The 16,079-nt window shown below is 39.9% G+C and overlaps 1 long non-coding RNA gene across 1 annotated transcript; it reads right to left on the reverse strand.

The window, feature by feature from the left end:
- Window positions 1-297: 297 nt before the first annotated feature.
- On the reverse strand, window positions 298-2,490 carry LOC133735723 (uncharacterized). Its single transcript, XR_009859237.1, has 3 exons — window positions 2,178-2,490; window positions 1,367-1,443; window positions 298-542 (listed from the first exon to the last, which is right to left on the reverse strand). It is a non-coding gene; the product is annotated as an uncharacterized LOC133735723 (long non-coding RNA).
- Window positions 2,491-16,079: the final 13,589 nt, after the last annotated feature.

Here is a 16,079-nt window from a genome sequence, read left to right on the forward strand (position 1 = left end):
ACATACGCTACCCTTTTAATTAAATAAAAATAAAAGTAAAAAAAAAACTCTTTTTATCTTCTCTCTCCGGCGGTCATCTCCCTTCTTCTCCGACCTGACCCGCTTGCATCATCTCCGGCCGCTTGTCTCCGTTCAAACTTACCATATATTTAATAGACACTGTAGACACCAAAAATTTAATGAAAATAAAATTCATTAAATAATTCGGTCAACACTTGAAATTATGACCGAACAAATCTAGTCGGCATGTGGGTGTCACGCCCCGAATTTTGAATGATAAATTCAAATCCGAAACATGAATTAAACCATTTAATCAAATAAACATTCTGAATTTTTTTTTCTCAATATAACTTCACCACACGGTACACAAACTCCAAATCTCGAAACCTCGAGTTCATTATTACAATTCACTCTCACAAGCAATATTGTAAAGCTCTAAATGAGCATAACGCACCTCACAACTTACAATTGCTGTAAAACTCTAACAATTGCTCTAACCGCACGATCACCGTCCTGGTTCTCCTGTCCTGTAGGATTTCCCGCTACACAATTTGAATAGTGTACTGGGAGTTGCAACAACACAAAACCCGGTAAGCTTTTGACAGCTAGTATGAGTAAACAAGAAAGAACTGTTGATTTATTAAATTACAAGACCACCACAAACCCACGTTACTTTCTCACTCTCATATATATATATAGACACTTATGAGTTACTCTCAATTTAGCTCATAAGATCACTCACTCTCATATATATATATATATATAGACACTTATGAGTTACTCTCAAATTCGCTCATAAGATTTCCCAACATTTGGTAGACAGACTCATATATATATATAGACCCTTATGAGTTACTCTCAATTTCCCTCATAAGGTTACCATATATATATTGACACTTATGAGTTACTCTCAAATTCACTCATAAGGTCACTCCACATTTGGCAGACAGACTAGAGCTCTAACTGAACGTAACCACTCGTCCGGCCACAGACGTGATTACGATTTAATACTATTAATAACCACCAGCCCGGTACGAGAGCGTGATTCACTAATAGATGCCATGGTCACCTCGTGACCTAGTGATCTCCACAGATCACAACAATTTATTGTTCCTCAACAATAAAACTCAACACCTCTCACAATATATTGTTTCTCAACAATAAACTCAATACCTCTCACAATATATTGTTTCTCAACAATAAACTCAACACAACTCCAACAATACATATTATTTCACGTAATAATATATATACAGACATTCACACAGGAATGTCTAGTAATACCAACAATAGTTCATATGATTGCAACAAAATAAGCAATTAATTGTATTGGGTTCGTAATATGAACCACGTGAGGTTTACTCACCTCGATAATCCCGCTGCGTCTTCAATTCAGCTCAAAATACGATCCACAATCGTCCACCAACTCAAACCGTCAATCACCTAGTCAGATACGATCTTAACTTAGCAATCATTCATAAACAACACATATACGGAAATCCAACGGTCGGATTCTAATTTAATGATGATCCAACGGTCAGATCGAATTTATACGATGATCCAACGGTCGGATCCTAATTATACGATGATCCAACGGTCGGATCCTCACGGATCGCCCTTAGGATCATCCTCCAAAATTATCACAAAGATCCAATGGTCAGATCTTCTTGAATCACTCTAACAAACATCTCCATAAAATTATACGAAAATCTGATGGTCGGATTCTCACGAATCGCCTTCCGAATCATTGTTTTACATTTATACGAAGATCCAACGGTCGGATCTTCGCCCACGACCACACAAAGCCACTGGGACAGTCATAAGATCATCATATCCAAATTTGAAGTAAAACCGATGGTCAGATCCTCACAGATCGTAAACCGAAGATAAAACGTAAAAACGTTAAATAGTAACGTCAAAACATAAATTCACTATTTATCAACGTTTTCTAAAATGACCTTGTAATATATCAAAACGCTCGTAAGGATGCGTAGATCATCACCTAGATAATAAAAACTCAAAATATGGTCGAATACGCCGCCACAAGCGGCGGTCAGTGGGCGGTCAACGGCGGTCAACGCGGCGGTCAACCACCTCCTCTGGCCACCAAATTTCATCCACAGCATCATCTCAACATTTCCAATCACTTTCTCAACTGTGACAAAGTCAGAAAATACCTTGAAGTAGCCGAACAATTAAGCACTCCGATGTACAGTGAAATTTTCCAATTATGCTTTCTTCCTCCATGCTTCGATCTGGGTTATGAGACTTGGCGAGCATGAAGAGCGGCTTAAGGCGCTTCTAATGGACCTGGGTTTATGACTGGAGGTGGCCGGAAATCGGCGTTGACTAATTTGCTACAGTAAAAATGTTGGCTTCGATCTCCACATTTCCGGCCAAATCGTCGTAAACAACTCCCACATGCGTGATAAGGAGGAAGAGACGAGTCTATCGATGCTCGCAGCTCGCCATTTGGTGGTCTAGAGGTGGTGAAAGAGGAGGTTGCAGAAGAGAGAAAGAGAGAGTTGCAGAAGAGAGAGACTGAGAGAGCACGGGGGAAGGAGAGAGAAAAGAAAGAAAAGTTACCTGGCTACAGTAACATTTCAAATTTATACCAATCTACCATAAACAGTAACTTTCATATTTTGCTTATAACTTTCGCATACGAACTCCGATTTTTACGTACCACATATGCACGCACTCGGTTTAATGTCCTCTACAACTTTCATGAAGGAAGTTTTCCCAAATTCCCAATGTATAAGAAGTCACTTTTTGAGACCCCCTAAATAACGTTCGTTTTTCGAAAATTAATCGTTCGAACTAATTCCACAATTCCTCCGAGCCTCGTACTCGCTCCCACTATCGTGAAATCATTTCTAAAAATCCACAGAATTTAATTTGGATTTTTCGGGGTATTACAGTGGGTCCCATAAAATGTGCACGTGGCTTATGAGTAAGCAAAACCAAGCGGACTCAGGGAACGACACGTGGCGGCATACAAAAAGTCCGACGGCAATAAATAATTTTGTTTCGACTTAATCAGCTGATATTAAAGCGGATCAACCAAATTAAATCAATTGATTCCAAGTCAAATCAAGTATTAAATTTCGTTTGCTGATTAAATGTCAATTTATTTAAATTGATAATCAAGATGAAAATCAGCCATCAAAATAATTGGCTAATTCCTTAATAGTCATGATTAAATCAGTTAATTAAAGCTGATTGATTTGATTATGCTATTAATGAAATACAATTAAAATCAGCCATCAAATTGATTGGATAATTCCTTAATAATCGTGATTAAATCAGTTAATTAGGTCTGATTGATTTGATTACGTAATTAAGGAAAATACAATTAATTACGTGTCATCAATGCATTCCAAATTGAGAGAGGCGCTGACACTATAAATAGCCCCTCTCAAATCAAGAGAAGGACTTCAGCCAAAATAGAGAAGAAAATACTTTCAAAATTTCTGAAGCCTCCCAAGCTCGTGTGAAGAACCCTCAAGCTGCCAAATAGCCGGTTCCTCACCAACCTCAAGTCAAAAACGTTCGTCACGTGTCAACCCTCGTGATCATCGTACCACTCAAGATCAAGCGTCAAGCCCTTGAGCGAAATTCATCGTCGGAGATAGAATAAGAGAATTACCAAAGATTGTAACCCGCACTTAAATTAATAAAATATATTATTTTGTACACGTGTCTGCATTTTGTTTGCTTTCAGATTTTCGTGTTTACAGACACAAAGCTTTCTTATATTTCCTTTGCTTCTTCTTCTTCTTCCCTGTTGTTATCGTGTTCTTTTCAGACTCAGAGAAAATGAGTTTGAGAGAAGGCATCGATGATCGGAGCAGTTCAATTGGGACTGTTAGCGACCTGCATTGTGGTTTTAGTTCCTATAGGCATGGTTGGTTATCATCTCAGCTGCAACAAGATGCTCTTCTTTAACGGAACTCTCTTCATCACACTTGCCTTCCGTCGTCACCACCGTCTCCTCTGTCGTCGTTTTCTACAACCGTCGTGATTCCCGCCTCTCCCACCTTCACGACGTCACTCCCTCCCTCCTCCAATTTCAACCCTCTCGACGACAGCTCCGTCAATTACCACAAGTCCTGGGCTTGGGACGCTTCTTCCTCTTTCGTCTCCACCTTGGGTTTCAGAAGCTCGGCCGATTCGAAGCCTCCGATTTGCTCAACAGATCTTGGGTTGTGGTGGCTGGGTTGTCATCGGCCGGGTTGAGAGAGAATATATCTATTTTTTTCTTTGGTCTGGGTTGAGGGAGAAGATAAAAAGAGTTTTTAATTTAAAAGGGTATGAAGGGAAATGAAAGAAAGTGTATTTCTTTGAGTTTTTCTTCAAGCACGTGGCGTGCAGATCCACACGAGTTTGAGCCTAGCTCTCCTCAAATTAGTGAATTACCTAACTTGCTTCTTCGACTATTTTATACTAGCATGGCCCACACTCTGTGAGTGTTTTTTTTTTCTTTATTTTTAATGAAATGAGTAGTTTATTAACCAAAGCTGTTGTAACTACTATTTATTTTATTTTAAGGAATTTAATTTCTTTTTAATTTTTTAAATTGATATTATTGTCTCTATTAGTTATTTCAATTTCAAAAGTTTTTTAATATTAGAGGGTTATATTCGTCAAATATTTCAATTTTGGAGAGCAAGCTCTCTTCTCTTAATAATAGTATAGATACATACTATAATTAGGTTATAGCCATATACATATACTATAATTAGGTTATAACCATGATGAGGACATAATTATTAGTAAACTCATGAGTTCACTCATGAGGATGTCTCAAGTTCGATGTATATACTTCACTAAAAAAAAAAAAGTTCAATGTATATTTCTCACTCAAAACACAGTTTGATGGAGTTTAAAAATATGAAGACAAGCTGCAATTGGGAAAGAGATTATCAGAGACAGGCGAACAAATCACAGATTCTTTGATGACAATTATTCATGTGGACTAATTAAGATATCATACAAGTTAAATAGTATTATTAATAGTTTACTCCAGACAACAATAGAATAAACAATATAGAAAATTATTCATAAGTGTCATTTTGAAACTTTAATTAGTTATAAGGCCACCTAATTTTGCTTGTACATATGATCTTCAAACTATTTTTTTCTGACCATTTTGCCATTCATAAAAGAAAACCAACTACGGCTATGTTTGGGGGGGCTTTTTAGCTCCCCTGCTTATAAGCACAAGACCCATAAGTGTTTGGTAAGCCAACTTCTCATCAGCTTCCTCCAGAAGCTGTTGTGGCTTCTGCCCAAAAGCAGAAGCTGCCGAACCCCAGCTTTCAAAAGCCAGAAGCCCGAAATTACTGTAGCGGGCGTTACTGTAGATTAATGAAAATTTCAAAATACCGGTCTCTATCCTCCATTGGTTGAGACAATTACTTGATTGCCATGAAACCCTCTTCTTGATAGATGATGCCGCAGCAATCTGTCTCCCTGTCATCACAGACGCCCCATCAATCTCTCTCTCCCTGACACCGCCTCATCTAGCCTTTCATCAGGATTTTGGGTTGGAAATCGAAGCCTCACTCAAGCAAGGCTGCTTGGCAATTTGATTGAGGTTAGTATTTTATCTATTTCAGTTTCAAATTTATATGATTTTGATGAAGGCCTATGATTTGAGTACTGCCAGCGTCCTTGTATCATTTGATATCAGTGGGTTGAGTTCGATTTTGTTTAATTTGGTGAATTTTTTGGACCCTTTTCACTTGTGTTGATTGGTGTTGATCCCCTTTTCAGCCTTTGCACTTCCAAAAGGCTGCAAGCTGATGCAAATCTCTTAAAACCCATTAGTTTTCTCAAGGATTTGGCTTTAAAGGAGACTATTTTCGCAGTTGGAGTTCGAATTGCAGACTTGGAGTTCGATTTGCAGCAAAAGATTTGAAGGTATGTTTCCAATTGATTTTCCCACTGTGGATGTTAATTAGGCTCTGCTTTTCAATGGCTTTGTGAATATAAACCGATTCGGAGAATTGCTTTGGATCATCGACTGAGTGCATAGATGTTGATTGGTATTGTTCAAATTTGCTGCCCAGATTTCAATTGTTTGATAGGAATCATAGAATTATAAAACTTTGAGACAATTCATGTTATTCTCCCTCAGATTGATGTTATCAATGATCACAAATCATTGATAGTTGTATTTTGAACCCTCGACTATCAGCTTTAATTGTCTTTTTAGGGCTAGTTTCAGTTCGAATTTCATCCAAAAATGAGGCCTTTTGAACTCTTTGGCTCCCTCTCAAGTAAGAACAGTGTTGCTAAAGGAATTCTGCAGAAATTTTCAAAACAGTTCTCTTTGAATCTCATTTTTCCCTATTTATTGAGCTCCAAATATTTGAAAATTTACTGTGTTTTCTTTTAGCTGGTCTGTAATCATTCCAGAAAGTTTCATCTCATTCCTGTTTACAATGAGATTTCGGTGATTTTCCAAAGTCGGTCTGCCTATGGATTATTATTATTTTTTTTTTTTGAAATCTGGACACCAGTTGAATTTGTACTGAGATTTAAACTCTCTTTTGAAACTACTACCCTCTCGTTTGCTATGCCACAAACTAGATAAAAATTATCTTGGTGAATTTGGAGCTGTACTCCAATATATTTTATGAATCTTCAAACCAAGGGTAGTGCAGCAGCTTTAGTTACAGCAAACATTACCTTCCTGTACGTTTTAGCTATTATCATTCGGTTTGAATTTTTCACCACTTATCAAGAAGTACAGATTTCTTTCAAGCTATGCTTTCAAATTTTAAATGTTGGTCTTTCATTTCTATTGTGTTTGGATCATGTGAAGTTTGTTGGAATAGGTAAATATATCGCAATGATACAAGAGGGATCTCTGTAAAGTTAATCTCCCTTACTGAGTTGGTAGTTTAAATAGCAATATGCTATGTTGAATCGCACATGAACTGTATGGGGAGTCTGGACCATATAAATGTATCGTCCTAGTAAAATCCATGTGGAAGGTCTTGCTGATGGGACTTATATGACTTTGTTACATGACATGTTTTGAGACAATGCATGCACTGCTTTGTTTGACTGATTAATACATAAGTCTTGTGACATATTTACATATTACTTTAATTTTAAATCAATGTTTGACGCCAAATTCCAAATTTCAAACCCCTTGTTTCATTTTTTCAGCTTTTGTTTTCGTTTTGGGTTTTTTCTCTGCTAACTTTGACTTTCAACAGTGGGATTTTGTTTGTTTTGGGTTTATGGGTGTTGTTGGGTTGCTTTTGTTATCAGCAATGGGGGACTCAGGTGGAAAAGTGAGGTTGGTTCAGTGCCCAACCTTGTTTTTCGTAGGCTGTGTGCATCGTGCTTCATTGAATTTTTCCAGTAATTTTATCAGGTTTACGCATTTCAATCACAGAGTTTGCCATTTTGTTGTGTTTAGTTCATGTTTTTGCTTGTTGTGATTTCCTAATACTCTGATATTATTTGGACCATTTCAATTTTCCAGACCTGTAGTAGTTGATCAAACTGTAATTCTGCCTTGTATAGCAGTTGGTTTAGTTACTAATGATTCTGCTGTTTCTTTGGTTTTGTTCTAGGTTAAGGTATGGAATATTTAGGAAAAGAAATGTGCTGCAGTTCTAATGGGGCACACTTAGTATGAAACCTTTGAGTTTGGCGTACCCATGCAACTGTTTCTCGACTGAAAATGTGACTAATCTTTTAACTTGTTCATATGTTTCTACGCTAGCATTTTTAGGTTTGGGGTTTTATTTTGTGAATTATGTTGGATCATGAATTTGGACATAATTAATGGAATGCCCCAATTTTTAGATGATGTGCTTGAGTTATCCCTTTCCAATCAAGTAGTCACTTAGACGGTTATACCACATCCGTCCGGATTGTTTCAATCCATATAGTGAGCGTTTCAATCTAATAGCAAACGCGCTCCGTGGTTTAGAGCCACTTGATTTAGGTAACTGAATTCCGTCTGGAATCTTCATGTATATCTCTGTATCTAGATCCCCATATAGATACGCAGTAACCACATCCATAAGCTGCATGTTCAGTTTTTCGGAAACTACCAAACTAACAAGGTAGCGGAACGTTATGACGTCCATTACGGGAGAATAGGTCTCCTCGTAGTCGATTCTAGGGCGTTGTGAGAAACCTTGCGCCACAAGGCGAGCTTTGTACCTTACAATCTCGTTTTTCTCATTACGCTTTCTAACGAATACCCATTTGTGACCAACTGGTTTGGTGTTGGGCGGTGTGGCACAACATTGCCAAATACCTTTCTTTTCCCTAGAGAATCAAGTTCTGCCTGGATCGCATCTTTCCATTTTGGCCAATCAACTCTACGTTGGCATTCATAAACGGAGCGTGGTTCGATGTCATCGGTCTCAATAATCTCACGCGCCACTGAATACGCGAATACATCATCAATGATGATGGAGTTTCTTTCCCACGTCCCATGTACACTAGTGTAATTAACAGGGATCTCTACGTTTTCAGGGATAGGTTCTGACATTGAGGCGTCCCCCAATGATGTCTCTTGGACATAACCATAATCCGGAACATTCTCATGGGACTGATTTTGAGTATCGATGATCAAAGGATTTGTTTGTGCCTCATTCGCTCTCTTTCTAGGGCGAGTATCATTCGAACCAATCGGTCTACCGCGCTTCCTTGCGGGACCTGCGGCCATAGATGCCACATCATTGCCATGTTGGGCAATGGCGCCATCTCCTGGTGTCACAGGAGAGGCGTGATGTCCAGTATTTGAGACATCGATCCTTGCAGGCACGTTTGCAGTAGGTATGTGTGATCTCGTCACTTTGGCAACATCAGAAAACGCATCAGGTAGAGTGTCTGCTACGTTCTGGAGCTCGATTATTCTTCGCACTTCAAGTTCGGACTGTGCGGTACGAGGATCGAGATGAGACATAGTGGGGACAGACCACGATAATTCCTGTCGTTCCTGTTGAACATATGTGTTCTTATCTCCCCCTAACGATGGGAAAACTGTATCATCAAAGTGACAATCCGCAAATCTAGCGGTAACAATGTTCTAAAAATCGGTCTAGGCGGTCGCCTAGGCGCTAGGCGGTAAGAAACCGATCGAATTTTGGCCTAGGCGTTGCCCTTAGGCGCTGGGCTACTAGGCGCCCGCCTAGGCGGGCTAGGCGGGGACTAGGCGAGCTAGGCGGGGACTAGGCGGGCTAGGCGGTGCCGCTTGGGCGGTGCTAGGCGGTTCTAGGCAGGGACTAGGCGGCCCTAAACCCTAATTTATTCTATATTTTGATTATTTTTATATTTATAATTAATTTTTAGACTTTAAATATTTTTATTTATATTATTATAGGTCATTAAAATAATTTAAAATTTTAAAAAATAAAAACCGCCTAGTCCCCGCCTAGGCGCTAGTCCCCGGGTCACCGCCCGACTAGCGCTTAGCGTTTTTTAGAACCTTGAGCGGTAAAGAGATCGCCTATCAAGGGTTCAAGATAGCAGACGATCGTTGAAGATTCATATCCAACATAAATGCCCATTCGTCGTTGTGGACCCATCTTAGTATGCTGTGGCGGCGTAATAGGCACATAAATGGCACACCCAAAAATGCGTAAGTGCGAGATATCAGGCTCGTACCCAGTCACTAGCTGTAACGCAGAGTAAGATTGGGTTGCAGTGGGTCGTAGACGAATTAGCGTCGCTGATGCAATATTGCATATCCCCAAGCAGAAACAGGGAGATTGGTGCGCATAACCAATGTCCGTGCTATCATCTGTAGTAGTTTGATAGCGGCTTCTGCGAGACCATTTTGGGTATGAACATGGGGAACTGGATGCTCTACATCAATCCCCAGTGACATGCAATATTTATCGAATGTTTTCGATGTAAACTCTCCAGCATTATCAAGTCGAATTGACTTAATAGGATGGTCAGCGTAGTGAGCCAGTAGACGAATAATCTGGGCGAGGAGTTTAGCATAAGCAGCATTTCGAGTGGACAACAGCGCGACATGTGACCAATACCATAAAGTATTTAAAAGGTCCGCATGATGGTTGAATTGGTCCACAGATATCCCTTTGGATTCTCTGTAAGAACGGAATGAGTATTTTGGGATCCTTTGCGTAGGACGGTCTCGGTCCTAATTTCCCGAAGGAACAGGCTTTGCAGAAAGAGCGAGGGGCCGTAGAAGCAACCAATGAGGATTTTGGTTGGGCCTGAGCGTCTGTAGCGCTATTAGAAGCAAAGTGTGTGACTACATCTCCCATTATGGCGTTAGAGCCATGGAAATTGGTGTGTGTGGCGTCATGGCCACTAGGAGGAACAACCATGGCGTCAAGCTCATGGTTGGTGCCATTAATGGCGTCATCACATGGGACTTGGGCGGCCCTATGGCGCCCCAAGACGGCTGCAGCTCCGGATGCTGCAATTGTTGCGGTCTTGCTAAGTCCTGGAATCAATTTTCGATTCTTGCTTCTTCTTACTCTGAAGAATGGATGTCCGTGTGAAGTCTTTAGTATACGGAGCATCATATCTCGACCAGGATGTCCTAGTCGGTCATGCCAAAGCCAATATGTGTCTGAATCCAAGAGATCTTCTCTTATGGCATTATTGGATTCAATAGGTCGAATTGTAGTGACATAAAGTCCACTAGATTGACACATAAGCTTCTCTAAGATGCGCTTTCTTCCGCAATCATTAGAGGTAATGCAAAGGAATTCTATTTCGTTCTCACTATGCGTTTCCGCATGGAATCCGTTGGCTCTAATATCTTTAAAGCTCAATAAGGTTCGATTTGCCTTAGGAGCATAGAGAGCTTCAGTAACTTTAATCAAGGTGCCATTAGGCAAAAGGAATTGGGCCATTCCATGTCCTTGAATTAAACCTGATGGCCCAGCCATCGTAGTCACAGATGAATATGTAGGCAACATCTCCAAGAATAATTGCCTATGTCGTAGAATGGTGTGCGTAGTCGCACTATCCGCAAGACATTGAAGTTCATCCATTCCTAAAAGAAAAGCTCGTAATTAAAAAGGAGTCATAAAGAAAAGAACTCAACTTTTATTAATAAGCCAAACGGAATTACATCATCGTTTCTTTAACCAAAGAAAATCTAATCCAATAAACTAGTTAATGCAAAACAATGGTAGTCGTCTAACTCATTTCGGTAATTCCAATGTAAATGTGACCAGGTGAGTAGAGAGATGTCGGTGGAGCGAGGCTCACTTAAGTACCACTTATCTCAAAACCTTCCTAGACATCACACTCACATTGAGTACGTCTACTTTGAAGAAAGACTAATAGCATTGGCATCTACTATAAAAATAATATGGCAATTGCCTACATCTCTTGGAAAATAAAAGACTTAATCAAAATCGCCAGTTTCTGGGTCTTGATCCTTGTAGTCTTCCACCCTTAGATCGAGATCTCCACCTTGATCTTCTTGTTCCATGTAATTTGCCTCCCTTGCTTCACAATACATCTTGTATGCGTTTGCAACATTTTGGGATGCTTTACACGCCCTTGCCCAATGTCCTGGCAGTCCACATCTGAGACAAGCATCTTTACGGTCAGATTCCCTTGATCGAGGCGCTTTAGGAGCGCTTTGAGGGCGGTTATATCCTTTGGTGGCGTCACCACTGTAATACCCCGGAAAATCCAAATTAAATTCCGTTGATTTTTAGAAATGATTTCACGATAGTAGGAGCGAGTACGAAGCTTGGAGAAGTGTGGAATTAGTTCGAACGATTTTATTTTCGAAAACGAACGTTTTTTAGGGGGTCAACAAAGTTGACTTTTTATACGTTCAAAAATTGGGAAAACTTCCTTCATGAAAGTTGTAGAGCTCGTCGATACGAGTTCGTGGACATGTGGAACGCATTATTTGGAGTTCGTATGATTAAGTTATGAATATTTGAAAATTGGGAATTTTCTATAAATAGGAAAAATATCTGATTTTTCATTAAGGACGAAAAATTATTTTTTTTTGCAAAATGACCCCCAGCCCCGATTCTCTCTCTCTGTTTTCCCCTCAGACCCGGCGGGTCGAGCTCGACCCGACCCGGCTTTTTCACCACCCTCCGGCCTCCTCCGTCCCCGGACCCGGGCTTCCCTGAGATCGCCGCCCCACGTTGAGCCTCCCTCCGGTGTCGCCTCGCCCCGTCGCTGCTCCCAGACCTGGATCGAAGCCACCCAACCTCCAATCGGTGACCCGGACGGAACTCCAGTTTGCCGGCGTCTCCGAGGCCGATCCTCCCCATTTTTGTGATCTCCTCCTTCCCCTAATCATCCTCATATCCTCCTTGCTTGACGATTTGGAGTGTGGAGTGAAAGATCACGAGTTGAAGATTTCGACGTCCCTGATTCAATCTGGAATCTGATCAGACGCACGAGATTAATCCAACTTCAACGCTTGATCTAGGACGATCTAGGCCAAACCAGACTTAGCTCCAGGTATGGAAGTCGACCACCCTTTCATTTTGAACCAGTTTGTAGTTGGTCACTTTGCCATCTGAGGTGGTTGACCGGCGTTGACCGCCGCGTTGACCGCCCACTGACCACCGCTTGTGGCGGCGCATCAGACCATATTTCGAGTTTTCATTATCTAAGCGATGATCTATGCATCCATACGAGCGTTTTGTTATATAACATGGTCATGTTAGAAAAAGTTGATAAATAGTGGATTTACGTTTTGACGTTACTATTTAACGTTTTTACGTTTATCTTCGGTTTACGATCTGTGAAGATCTGACCATCGGTTTTGCTTCAATTTTGGATATGTTGATCGTATGACTGTCCCGGTGACCTTGTGAGGTCACGGGCGAAGATCCGACCGTTGGATCTTCGTATAATTGAGAAATAGTGATTCGGAAGGCGATTCTTGAGAATCTGACCGTCGGATTTTCATATAATTTTATGGAGATGTTTGTTAGAGTGATTCAAGAAGATCTGAGTCTTTATGATAATTTTGGAGGATGATCCTAAGGGCGATCCGTGAGGATCCGACCGTTGGATCATCGTATAATTTCGATCTGACCGTTGGATCATCATTAAATTAGAATCCAACCGTGGATTTCCGTATATGTGTGCTTTTGAGTTGTTGGCTAAGTTAAGATCATTATTGGATTAGGTGATCGATGGATTTATTTGGCGGACGATTCGTGAGATTGTTAATGGAGCTGTGAAGAAGACGCAGCTGGATTAGAGGTGAGTAAACCTCACGTGGTTCATATTACGAACCCAATATATTTAATTGCTTTATTTTGCAATCATATGAACTATTGTTGGTGTATTAGACATTCCTGTGTGAATGTCTGTATATATATTATTACGTGAAATAATATGTATTGTTGGAGTTGTGTTGAGTTTATTGTTGAGAAACAATATATTGTGAGAGGTATTGAGTTTATTGTTGAGAAACAATATATTGTGAGAGGTGTTGAGTTTTATTGTTGAGAAACAATAAATTGTTGTGATCTGTGGAGATCACTAGGTCACGAGGTGACCATGACATCTATTAGTGAATCACGCTCTCGTACCGGGCTGGTGGTTATTAATAGTATTAAATCGTAATCACGTCTGTGGCCGGACGAGTGGTTACGTTCAGTTAGAGCTCTAGTCTGTCTGCCAAATGTGGAGTGACCTTATGAGTGAAATTGAGAGTAACTCATAAGTGTCAATATATATATGGTAACCTTATGAGGGAAATTGAGAGTAACTCATAAGGGTCTATATATATATATGAGTCTGTCTACCAAATGTTGGGAAATCTTATGAGCGAATTTGAGAGTAACTCATAAGTGTCTATATGTATATATGAGAGTGAGTGATCTTATGAGCTAAATTGAGAGTAACTCATAAGTGTCTACATATATATATGAGAGTGAGTGATCTTATGAGCTAAATTGAGAGTAACTCATAAGTGTCTATATATATATATGAGAGTGAGAAAGTAACGTGGGTTTGTGGTAGTCTTGAAATCTAATAAATCAACAGTTCTTTCTTGTTTACTCATACTGGCTGTAAAAAGCTTACCGGGTTTTGTGTTGTTGCAACTCCCGGTACACTATTCAAATTGTGTAGCGGGTAATCCTACAGGACAGGAGAACCAGGACGGTGATCGTGCGGTTAGAGCAATTGTTAGAGTTTTACAACAATTGTAAGTTGTGAGGTGTGTTATGCTCATTTGAGCTTTATAATATATTGTGAGAGTGAATTGTAATAATGAACTCGAAGTTTCGAGATTTGGTTTTTTTTGTAATTGTAATTATTCAGGTTTCGGATTTGAATTTATCATTCAAAATCCGGGGCGTGACAGTTTGGTATCAGAGCGTAAGGTACATATTTGGTGATAATCAGTACCTCCCGAGTGATGGCCCGTCTGCAGCGGATCCCCATCATATACTCTTCGGTACTGGTAAAATCATTGGGTATGTCTTAGTATGGGGTCTAGACAACGTGTAAGTCCGTAGGACGGTAGAGTTGTCTACTAAGTTCGTATTAGAATAAGTTTAGTTTCCGCGAGTTGTGATCTTCGAGGAATAGGAACCTCTGGATTTAACTCTGATGAGTCGGTGAGGTAGAGGTCGAGTCTGATGTAGGGACAGGACCTTTCTATGGAGACAGTTGAGGATGAGGTGGAGGCATTAGAGGTTGAGTTGCCTAGTCTACCTGTAGTTGATGTGATGGATGTTATTCTTGGGTTGAAATGGTGAAAGAGATTGAGACCCTAGGAATAGTTGAAAAGAGAATTGATCTCACCAACTCAAGATGATAGGAGTGTGAGAGATTATGAGACAGAATTCTCAAGACTATATTGGTGTTCGAGTGTAGTGATGTAATTTGGGAGATACTTATGTTACCTTTAATAAGGGTAGTATGTCAAGTGATCATGGCATAGGTTGACTTTGTAAGTGAAGTGGTGGAGCTTGTGTAGCTTCTTTGAGTTATCACCTTTGAGGAATGGGAACCTTTGGATTAAACTCTGGTGGAGTTATTGAGGATGGTTTTCACGAAAAACAGTATCCTTATGTGCATTGTAGTCGTTGGTTGTTGGGGTCATGGTGTTTGACCAATGCTTGTATCTAAAGTCGTTACGAGTATTTGACTAGTAGTTGTGATACTTTCCATTAGTTGGATATGCAGATGTTTTGAGTTGAAGAATACTTAGCAGTTATTGGTTGCTTAGTGATGGAATTGTGTTATAATGGAGCATTCATTCATGCACAGTTGTTTGGTGTTTAGGATAGCTACTATATATTAGCTAAATGTCGGGGTGTGGTTTGAGATCTGCGGATGGTATTGGAAATTATTGTGGAGTGCTGGTTCACTGACTATTGTTGAGTAGTAATGCATAATTCGTTGTTACTATGATGGATTTTGTGTATGGTTGACTTATGGAAAGATTGATATGACCTCGTGATAGGATTGACTGTGAAGAGACATTGTGTTGATGTATGAGCTTAGGTAATAACGTTGTTTTCAACTCTAGGAGTGCTAGGGTTGTATAACTAATTTATGAGGCCAGATACTGTTGTGAGGACAGATTATGGATTATGACGTGGTTAGTGTGAAGTGCTATAATCACAGAATTTTGACCCACTAGATGTTGACTTACCACCAAATGAGCAGTGAGGTGATTCGTGGGTGAGATACTGAGTGTGGTACCAGTATCGATTAGTGGATGCTAAGATGGTACATATTGCTTGTTGAAGCAATTGATAGATGGAGTGATCGAGATTTTTTTTAGAGTTGTAAGTGTGACTCTAAAGATGTGGGTTTTTCCTAGCTAACTCAGGAAGTGTTTAGCTTTATTAATCCCTAATTCTAGCGACGAAATTATTGTGTTTGGTTTGACTCAGAGGATACTAGCTTGACCTCTGTGTGACTTAATTGATTGCTAGGTTTTGAATGATTGTTTGTGATAAATCATTTTGAAAGATGTGTGCAGCAGAGTCTCGATGGTTTTGAAAAGAGTATTAAGTGACCAAGGTTCGATCCTTGGTGTTGTTGTGGTTAAAAAAAAAAAAAGAAAAAGAAAACATGCACACAATCTTATTGATTTTATATTACAA

The sequence above is a fragment of the Rosa rugosa genome, chromosome 3, assembly GCF_958449725.1.
Source record: "Rosa rugosa chromosome 3, drRosRugo1.1, whole genome shotgun sequence".
Taxonomy (NCBI): domain Eukaryota; kingdom Viridiplantae; phylum Streptophyta; class Magnoliopsida; order Rosales; family Rosaceae; genus Rosa; species Rosa rugosa.